The sequence below is a fragment of the Dasypus novemcinctus genome, chromosome 2 (genome assembly GCF_030445035.2).
Source record: "Dasypus novemcinctus isolate mDasNov1 chromosome 2, mDasNov1.1.hap2, whole genome shotgun sequence".
NCBI lineage: Eukaryota > Metazoa > Chordata > Mammalia > Cingulata > Dasypodidae > Dasypus > Dasypus novemcinctus.
The window spans coordinates 88731425-88740905 of record NC_080674.1 but is presented as its reverse complement, the minus strand read 5'-3'; the positions used below and the strand labels follow the sequence as shown (position 1 = coordinate 88740905).

At 33.6% G+C, this 9481-nt stretch overlaps 1 non-coding gene across 1 annotated transcript; it reads left to right on the top strand.

Moving 5' to 3' along the window:
• Positions 1–560: 560 nt before the first annotated feature.
• On the top strand, positions 561–687 carry LOC111767110 (small nucleolar RNA SNORA31). Its single transcript, XR_002799003.1, has one exon. It is a non-coding gene; the product is annotated as a small nucleolar RNA SNORA31 (small nucleolar RNA).
• The last annotated feature ends 8794 nt before the right edge of the window (positions 688–9481 follow it).

Here is a 9481-nt window from a genome sequence, read left to right as displayed (position 1 = left end):
AAGTACTCTTTTCAGAAAGTTTTACTGGATGCCTCCAAATCCCTCTCTTTGTAAAGGTAACAGCTTAAAACTCCATGAACCCTCCATTCAAGGATAATATTCCATTCTCTGAAAATTATGGACACTTTTTTTTTTGTGCATTTTTTTTTAAAAATAAGGATTAATGAACAGTGTTAGAGCAAGGATTTGGAATCATAAAGATGGGGGTTTGAATCCTGGCTCCAATACTAACCACCTGTGAACTTGGACTCTGAGGCAAAACATCCCTGTCTGTGGATTGGGGATGACAGCACTTAACTCTTTCCTTTGATATCAGGATTAATTTTGGCAAGTATCAAGTAGCTATCACCCTACATTCCAGAATAAGCTTGCATGAAATGTTGCTTCTCTACTATTTATATTGTTACCCAGTTGAATTACTGTTGTGTATTTATCTTATTTTTCCAAGTGGTTTGCTAGTACTTTGTGGATAGGAACCTTATCTTTTGGCTGCAATTCAGACCTGTGAGATTTTACAACAAAAAAATATATAAAAACTTTTGATAAAATAGTCTAGGATTATGCATCTTTGACAGACCTGGAACAGTTAAAGTCTGCTGCTAAGGTTTCTACTACAGATGCAAGAAAAAGAAGGTCCTCAAACTTTCTGTCTGTTTGTAGTCCAAGATTGAATGGGGGAATACAGGAAATTCTAAAAACATGTGGAAGGGGAAATAATCTTTGCAACTCAGAAATAAACTTATAGACAGAAAAAAAGTCTAGGATTTCCCCTTATGGATTCAAGTAAACATTTATTATTCTAGCTTGTTTCTTAATTTGTGAAATAGAAACTACACAATTTGTGGGCTATTTAAAGAATTAAGAAATACAATAGTTGCAAACAGACTTCTAAAGATGTACAGAATTATTTTAACAGTTAATAATAGTAATAAAAATACATATTTTAAGAATGTTGAATAAAAAGGAAGGAATCCAGTGCTTAAGATTATAAAATGCAAATTTAGGGGTCAGACAAATGACACACCAAGAAAATATTAGGACCTAAATTTTTAACTAGCTGAGACTCAGGTAACATGGTGGCTACATACAAATTATTCACAATTTTAACAATCTTGAAGAATGCTAGTATTTAAATTTGAGTCACAAGACAATGGCCACAGATATCAAGCCTTTATAGAGTGTGTAGTAGAGCAATTCTCTACAGAGCATCTTCCTTTAACTCCATGTAAAGAGTGATGCCATTCTTTTAGGATGACCCACTACTGCTTTAAGTCTGTGTTTAGAAAGTTTTCATAAATGATAAATGTCTCACTTTAAGCATTCTTTATTGAGGTTTTCTGATTTTTTACCTTGAACCCAGTTGTGGACAGCCATAAATAATATCAAATATGACCTAGTTCAATAGTCTGATTTGTTTAATGATGTTGAATGTAGAGCAAGTTAAAGTTTTATTACTTCTGACTAAGGAAATGCCCTTTAAGACATTCAGTGAGGAGTTAATTTGGGGATTCTGCTTCTTCACAGATATCTTTTAAACTCCTACTGATATCATTTACTATTCTAGGTGATAGTACTTCAGAGGTGAACAGGTTAACAGGTCAGAATTTTTACCCTCATAGTGCTATTCTAGTTAGGGACATGAAAAATTAACAAATGTGAAGATAAACATATAATATCATATCACATATGCTGAAAAGAAAAGGCAAGTTAGGGAATGAGAGAATGCTTAGGGAAAGAGTTTGGGGGGTGCTCTTATAGATTGGACTACCAGAAAAAGTTTATGGAAAAGATGACATTTGAGAACAATTCTTTATAAAGTGAGGAATTCAGTCATGCAATATCAGGAAAAAAGAGCATGCTTTTCAAATCCCCAAAGTAAGATCTGATCATGTTTTGGAACACACAAGTCTCATTTACTACTTTCTCCTTGAAATACGTAATTTTTTCCCCTATTTCCTACACTCAACCTGACTTCTTCACAGAAAGTGGTGATAAAAGATCTGATCCAGTATATATTTTGATAGTCAGATAAAAAGTCAAATTCATTGTATGTAGGATGTGAGGGAAAAAAGATGAGCCAAGAATGACTTTGATAGTTTTGGTCCTAGAGACTGAGTACATAATAGCACCATTTTCTAGAGGAAGGGACTAAATAAGATTTATAAAGTTTAAGATGCATATTTAATCCAAATGGAGATGAGGAGTAGGCAGAGAAATATAACCCGAGACTAAGAGATAGCACTGTTCAGAAGCAAAAGGTAAACTTTATGTTTACAAATGGATCTTAATTACAAAGGGGCCCACATTTTATTTTATTTTCTGATGCCAGAAAAATTGATGGAATCTGGCTGGACTGTGTCTTCAAATTATGGCACAATATGCATAAACTTGTCATCTTCTATTTCAGTAACCTCCACTCTATATGACCTTATATTATTTCTCCTACTCCTGTGTCTTGATTTGACAGAACTGCTATGGTAGATACCACATATTTGGCTGTTTAAGCAACAGGAATTTATTGGTTCATGGTTTTGGAGGCTGCAAGTCCAAAATAACGCCATAAGCAAAAAGCCAATCTTTCTCCTCAATGTCTGTCGTTCTGGTATCAGCTTGCCTCAATCTTTGGGGCTCCTTGACTTACATTTCTGCCTCCCTACATATGGCGATCTTTTTCTCCTAGTGTCTGCTTTTTTATTTTCTACTGACTTCCAACTTCTTTTTGTGGTCTTCTCTGACTCACTGCATCCAAATTTCTTCTGAATTATAAAGAACACCAGATTAAGGTCCACTTTGATTCAGTTAGGCCACACCTTAACAAAGAATAGTCTTCAAAAGATTCTCTTTACAAATGAGTTTACACTCACAGGAATGGGATTAAGAATGTCTTTTGTTGAGACTCATAATTAAATCTACTACATTGGCTCCATCATCAGTATAAAGAGAATTTAGGATAGAATTATAGGATGGAAGCTCCTTGTATAAAGGAAAGAATATAATGAAACATGTTGATTTGCCTTTTAATAATTGTATTATATATATATATATAGGTAAAATAAACTGCTGTCCTCATATGTCACCATTCCCTTCACCATGAATAAATCTGACTTCTACTGTTTTCCAACAAAGGAACATGGATGTGTATGTGGAAAAGAAGTCAGATAAGTCAGGATCTACTGCAGCATCTGTGTTAAAATTTGCATTAAAACATTGGGAAGCTGAGTGATGGAAAATCAAGTAAACCTGATTGCAAATTGCTCTAATATTGATTTACAGTCCCTTTTACAATTTAAATCTAAAAGAACATGAGCCCCAGCCTTGAAAGCTGAGATCTGGCCTCCTCAATTATCTGCTGTGAAATTTTAAACTTGTCACTTCTTCATTCTGAGCCTGTTTCCTCATTCAAGGAAGGAGAATGACAATAGTTACCCCCAATTTTTATAGTAGGTTGTAATAGCTGTTGAAAAATATTGTTAGAATATAGGGAATAGTGATTAAGAAGGGGACAGCTTGGAGTCCAAACCTGACTCTAACACTTATGAAATTTATGACCTTGAGCATCATTTAAAGCTCTCTAAACCTATGGTTTCTCATTTGCCAAATGAGGAAGTTAAAATAGACATTTCATTGGATTGTTGCAGAAATTAATTGGAACAATGGAAGAGACGTACAGAAGCCTATCAATTCCATGAGGAAAGCACTCACTAAATGTTAATTATTAATAGACTCCCATTAAAGACATTTGGAATTTTGTCACTTTACTAGAGTTCCAATATGTATAACTGTACATTGTCTGAATAAAATGCTTGTCGAAACCCCCAAACTCGTGACTTACCTGGTGCTCCTCACAGAGCAATGGGTTTCTGGTGCATGGCTCTTTATTTATATTTTTTGCCTTCTAGACTTGAATTGCAGTTAATTCTAATTTCTCTATTTAGCTCTCTTAGGATACATTTGGCAATATCTATTATTAAAACAGAATTGAGAAATTATCATTTGTAGAATCATTCATATAGAAGAAATTTAGCTATGAAGATAGGAAGAAGATGCAATTCCTTAGGAGGTAGAGAAGAGAAACAAGAAGAAATGCTGCTTTAGAAAAATCATTTCCTTCGTGCTTGGTTTCTAAAGCAGAAGCCATAAAGGGAAGATATTTTTTGTTATTATATTTTTTGATAACTTAACTTTAAACTGCCCCAACGCAGTGAGCATTTTGGATGCTGACATAGTTTTCACAGCTTACCCATCTCCATTTGGTAAAGTGGTGGACTCCCATAATGCTAATGATCCTTTTGTCTCAATAATACTTCATACAAAACTAGGAATACATAATTGCTGTATTTTTCAGAAGAAGGTAAATCAGTACCAGTATCGATAGGTTTGTTAGGTCTTAAATATCCCTTAAATTTTGAATGTTCTTAGACTCTAGAACTACGGAAACACACACACAATATATTTTGATAAGTGAACTTAATTTTCACTGATACAATTTTTTCCTTATTACTACAGAAAAGTTATTGGTTTTACATGGTTGCTGACTTTCTTCTAGTTATAGTCATTTAAAAATAAAAATAAGTAAAGCTTAACAGATGTGTTAAAGATGGAAATAGATATTAGTGTGCATCAAGATAAAGGGAATAATAACAATACAGTATTAATCTCGTTTAGTTATTTGTAACAGTGAATTCTGTCATCAATTGAAATCCATCAATTTGATTATATTACCATCATGATTTCATTTTCATCCAAGTGCTTGGAAGCTATGAAAGTTTTGGTTAAGAAATATGAATAATTTCAAAGTACTGGAGCAGTTAATTCAACTTCAGAAGTCCTTAATAGCTGTAGCCAGAAGCTAGAATGTTTAATATATCACTTTCTATGGACAATAAACTTCCCTCTTTTGTGTAAGTGTACATGTATAATACTGCTGTATTGTTTTAAAGTACACAAAGAGATTTTGGATAAGTTATGATGAGCAAAATTAACTTTTTTTTTCATTAATGGAAAAAGAAAGATAATAGATTCAAAATGAGTGAATTAGTAATTCAATTTCCTGGAAATAAAATCAGTGATTTTTTTTTTTCTTTTCTTTTTTTGTCCTAGATCAGAAAGGAAATTGCCTTTTACGCAGGGAAATGAATGACAAAGGGCTTCTTTGTTGGGAAACACTAGTTATTTGAGGAATTTAGGGACATTTCCTATGTTGACATATGGGAAGGATTTGCAGTTCACATTAGAACAAACTTCCTGACTGCGCAAGAATGTTAGAGGACCCATTTACCATCTATGGACGTTTCAAGATTAAGGTTAGCATCTGTAGTGCACAGTTAGTCCATGGTGGGCCTTTCCGCCTTGGAGGAAGTAATAATCACATGAACTCTTCTTGTTTGAGATTTCATTTATGATTTTAAGATCTTAATCCTATTTTAAGATCGTAATTAATAGTCATTAAACTCATTTCTTTTGGTGAGGACATTGGCATAATTTCAGAGCAAGTGTTCATCGGTTTAAATCTATGGATTGGTTTGTGATAAATGAATTTACCCTCTACCTTGCCTAACACTATCTGCAAGACAAAAACACAAAGACTTAAACTAAAATAAGCTTAGAAAATCCTGGACAAGTCTGAAAGTGGTTAGCAGTCCTGTCTTCTTCTCTTGTTCTTTCCGAATCTGTTCTGAATAGGTAGAATGATCTTGAAACAACATAACCACTATATAGTTACTTTTCACTTCAAACCCTTCCAAAATATCTTATTGCAATTAGAATAAAATTCAATAACCTTACTGAAAGGTAAGATCTTCATGATCTGTTTCTACTTAGCTTTTCAAATATATCTTAGCACAGTCACATTTTTCTCAATAGTCTCTAGCAAAACTACCTTACTTCCATTCTTTGATCATGCTCCTCTCTTTCCCTGCCATTCCATCTGCCTTCCCCTCTCCTCACAGGCTTATTATACCCTTCCTATCCTTCAGGTTTCAATAGCAATACATCTCCTTTGATGAAATCCACCTGTAAAACTATTTAGCCCTCTGTTTACATTATGGCACTTTGCATTATTTATAACTATACTCTTTAAGTCGTCTAATGACTCATTTATTGACTCTTTCCACCCTTTCAAAGAAAAGAAGCATCGAGCCTCAGACATATTGTCAATCTTGTTCACTTAGAACATAGTATCAAGTTTGTTCCCTTCGTTCCCATACTTCTCATGCTACCTTCTACATTACAACAAATACTTGCTGAGGGAACTCAGATTGGAAACTTTGGTGATGCTATCATTTTATTGACTAACATAGATAAATGCCAAAATTTGCAAGTTATTTATTATCAAATTTTTTATTGTAATTTTTTTAAAGACACATAGATCATAAAAAATGTTACATTAAAATATATAAGAGGTTCCCCTATACCTCACTCCCTACCTCCCCACCCCACACTCCTCCCACATCAGTAACCTCTTTCATCAGTGGTACATTCATTGCACTTGATGAAGACATTTTGGAGCACTGCTGCACCACATGGATTATAGTTTACATTGTGATTTACACTATCTCCCCAGTCCATTTGGTGGGTTATTGCAGGATATATAATGTCCTGCATTTGTCCCTGCAGTACCACTCAGGACAACTGCAAGTCCTGCAAATGCCCCCATATCACACGTCTTCTTCCTTCTCCCTACTCTCAGCAACTCATGTGAGTGATTTAAAGCATGGGTTTATAACAAGCTTCGCAAGGATCAGTTAGTAGAACCCACTTAACTGCAGAGCGCAGTGCTGTCTTAGGTGCTACACAGCAATTGCAGGCCTCACATTGGAATGCTATTTACTTCACCATTGGATATCATTTGATGGATACTCTAAAATTCTTTCATTACTATTTTAGCAATGTGTTATGCAATTGCACTTTAGAAATGACACTTATAAGAAATATCAGAGTTTTATCCATGGATGCATCAGAGTTTTCTTAAATTAACTGAATGGTCCTTTGGAAATGATTTTTTGAAAAATTGTACATACTTTCATTTTGTCCTAAGTTCTGACTTCACTTCCTTTAATCTTTCCTTTAAAAAAATGCTTTTGGGATTTAATCAGATTTAGCAGTAAGTAATGCAACTTGCCAAGAAGCCTCCCTAATTTTCAGAAGGCTAAAATAGATTTTGAATCTAAAAGTACTTTCTCTTATGCTCTTGCCTACAGATTTTCTGACCCCTCTTTTTTTCCACCTCATCCATATTGTATGCTTTCCTGTATTAATCTCCAAATTATATCTCTGATCCTGTCACTCTTTTCTGAAAACCTTTAGCGTTTCCTCATTGCTTGTAAGCATTACTCAGTCTTCAAGACCCTCCTAATGTTGTCTAATATCACCTTCCCAAACTTATTCTAACTCCTGTATTTCCCTTAGCCATTTGAGACTGCTCCAGGCCAAGCTAATACTGGCCAAGCTTGCATTAGTGAGGGAACCTCTAAAAATGTAGCAGAAAACTAAAAAGCCTGCATTTCTACCACTCCTTTGTCCTCAGTTTTTCTCTTTGCATATTAGGAAAATCTGCTTGCACTATGGCCCTTCTCAACTATTGAATAATTTGTCCTAGATGAGAGTGGTGATTAGAGAAAGGTTTGAGATATTAAACAAGGAGAGGGATGGGATAGAGAGAAGTAAGAGACCACTTAGAAAAGTGGTTTGCCTTTGGCGTACATGCCAATATTTGACCCTCTTATTATTTTGATCATTAATGCTCTTTTCTCTTCCTTCCCTCCTTTGTAAAAGTACATGTGTTATGAACCTTTATATGTCATATCTAGTAATATGAGATAATTAGAAGATATCGTGTTGTTACCTTTTCGTGGCATATTTGTATTGCTTGGCTCCACTGATACCTGGGAAAATCAAAATTTAATATGCAGATTAGAGCACATGTAGCACTTTTGACAAATTTAGAAAGTGGTTTTTTTCATTCTTTTTCTCTTATTCCTTTTTCTGTTAGACAGGAAATATTTTCTTAATGATGAAATATAGAGTTTGGCCCATACTCTTATGAGAGAGCATGGGGTAGTATAGAGGAATTTATAAAGTATTTAAACATAATATACTTACTATATATTATTCAAATTATATTATCTCTCATCTATATCTGTCTCATCTATCTAATAATCTATATATAGATTATGTAGGTAATGCATTTACATGGTTAAAAATAGTTTAAAAATGTATACAGCAAAATTTCCCTCCCATCTGTGAACTCCAGCCGCCAAATTTGCTCCCCACTACCAACATGTAAATGTGCTTAACACTTTCTTAGGAATACTTCCAGAGAATTTTATGCATAAACAAATAAATATAAATATATTCTTATTTTATCCACTTTTTAATACACATGATACTGAATTTGCATTTTTCATTGAACAGTACATCTTGGATATCTTTTCATAGCTGTATGAAATTCTCTCTTGTTCTTTTTTATAGCTGAGTAGGATTACATTTTATGGAGGTAACACAATTTAACAAATACCTATTTATGGACATTTAAGTTATTTTTCAGTCTTTTATTATGGCAGACAGTCCTGCAGTAAACAAAATTTTGCACTGACTAGTATATTGGCAAGTATATCTGTAAGCTAAATTTTCAACTTTATATATTATGGTTGTATTAGTTTCCTATTGCTGCCATATAAATTCCACAAGCTTAGCATCTTATAGGAATACCAGTTACTTTGCAAAGTTCCTTTGGCCATGTAACATAAATCTATAGATTCCAGGAATTAGGGCATTTGCTTCTTGGGGAGGAAGTGCCTTCTGCCTACCAACCCGGCTCCACCCTCAATATATGAAGACTTAGGATAATTTTTTGTGTGTCTAGATTCTTCATTTGATGCTTCTTACAGTTTATATGGTTTGTTTACCAGACAGAGGTTTATCATTTTGTTCTGTTTTTTTACTTACATAGTCAAAGTCACTTAAGGTATCCACAGTATTTAGTGAACTACTAAAATTTTAGGAAAAATTTTCATATATGTACACTTATCTCAAAGGTACATGGGACTCACAAAAATAATTTACTTATTGTAGAAAGAATATCAGTATTAGATTTAGTGACCTAGACTGTCCTAAGGCTTTTTACCTTTAAAATGAGAAATTGTGGCTAAATTATTTCAAAAATTCTTTCCAGTTCTGGAAACATGAATTCCATCAAACTAGTTGAATTTATTGTACCTTTTTAAAAGAACTTTAAAACATATATTTCCTTAAAACAAATGAGTCCAAAGGAGACATGATATAAAGGATCATATAATTGGGGATGATTAGAGTGCTCTGCAGTTAGAAACCTGGCTTAAGTTTTTGACATTTCAATAATTATAACATTGACTTTCAGTCAAAATTTCTTCAATTAGCAAAATGCATTCTTACAGTTTAGACTGAATTGGCACAAAAAAAAAAAAGTCCCAAACCTGCTATTTATTTGTGATTAAAAATCATT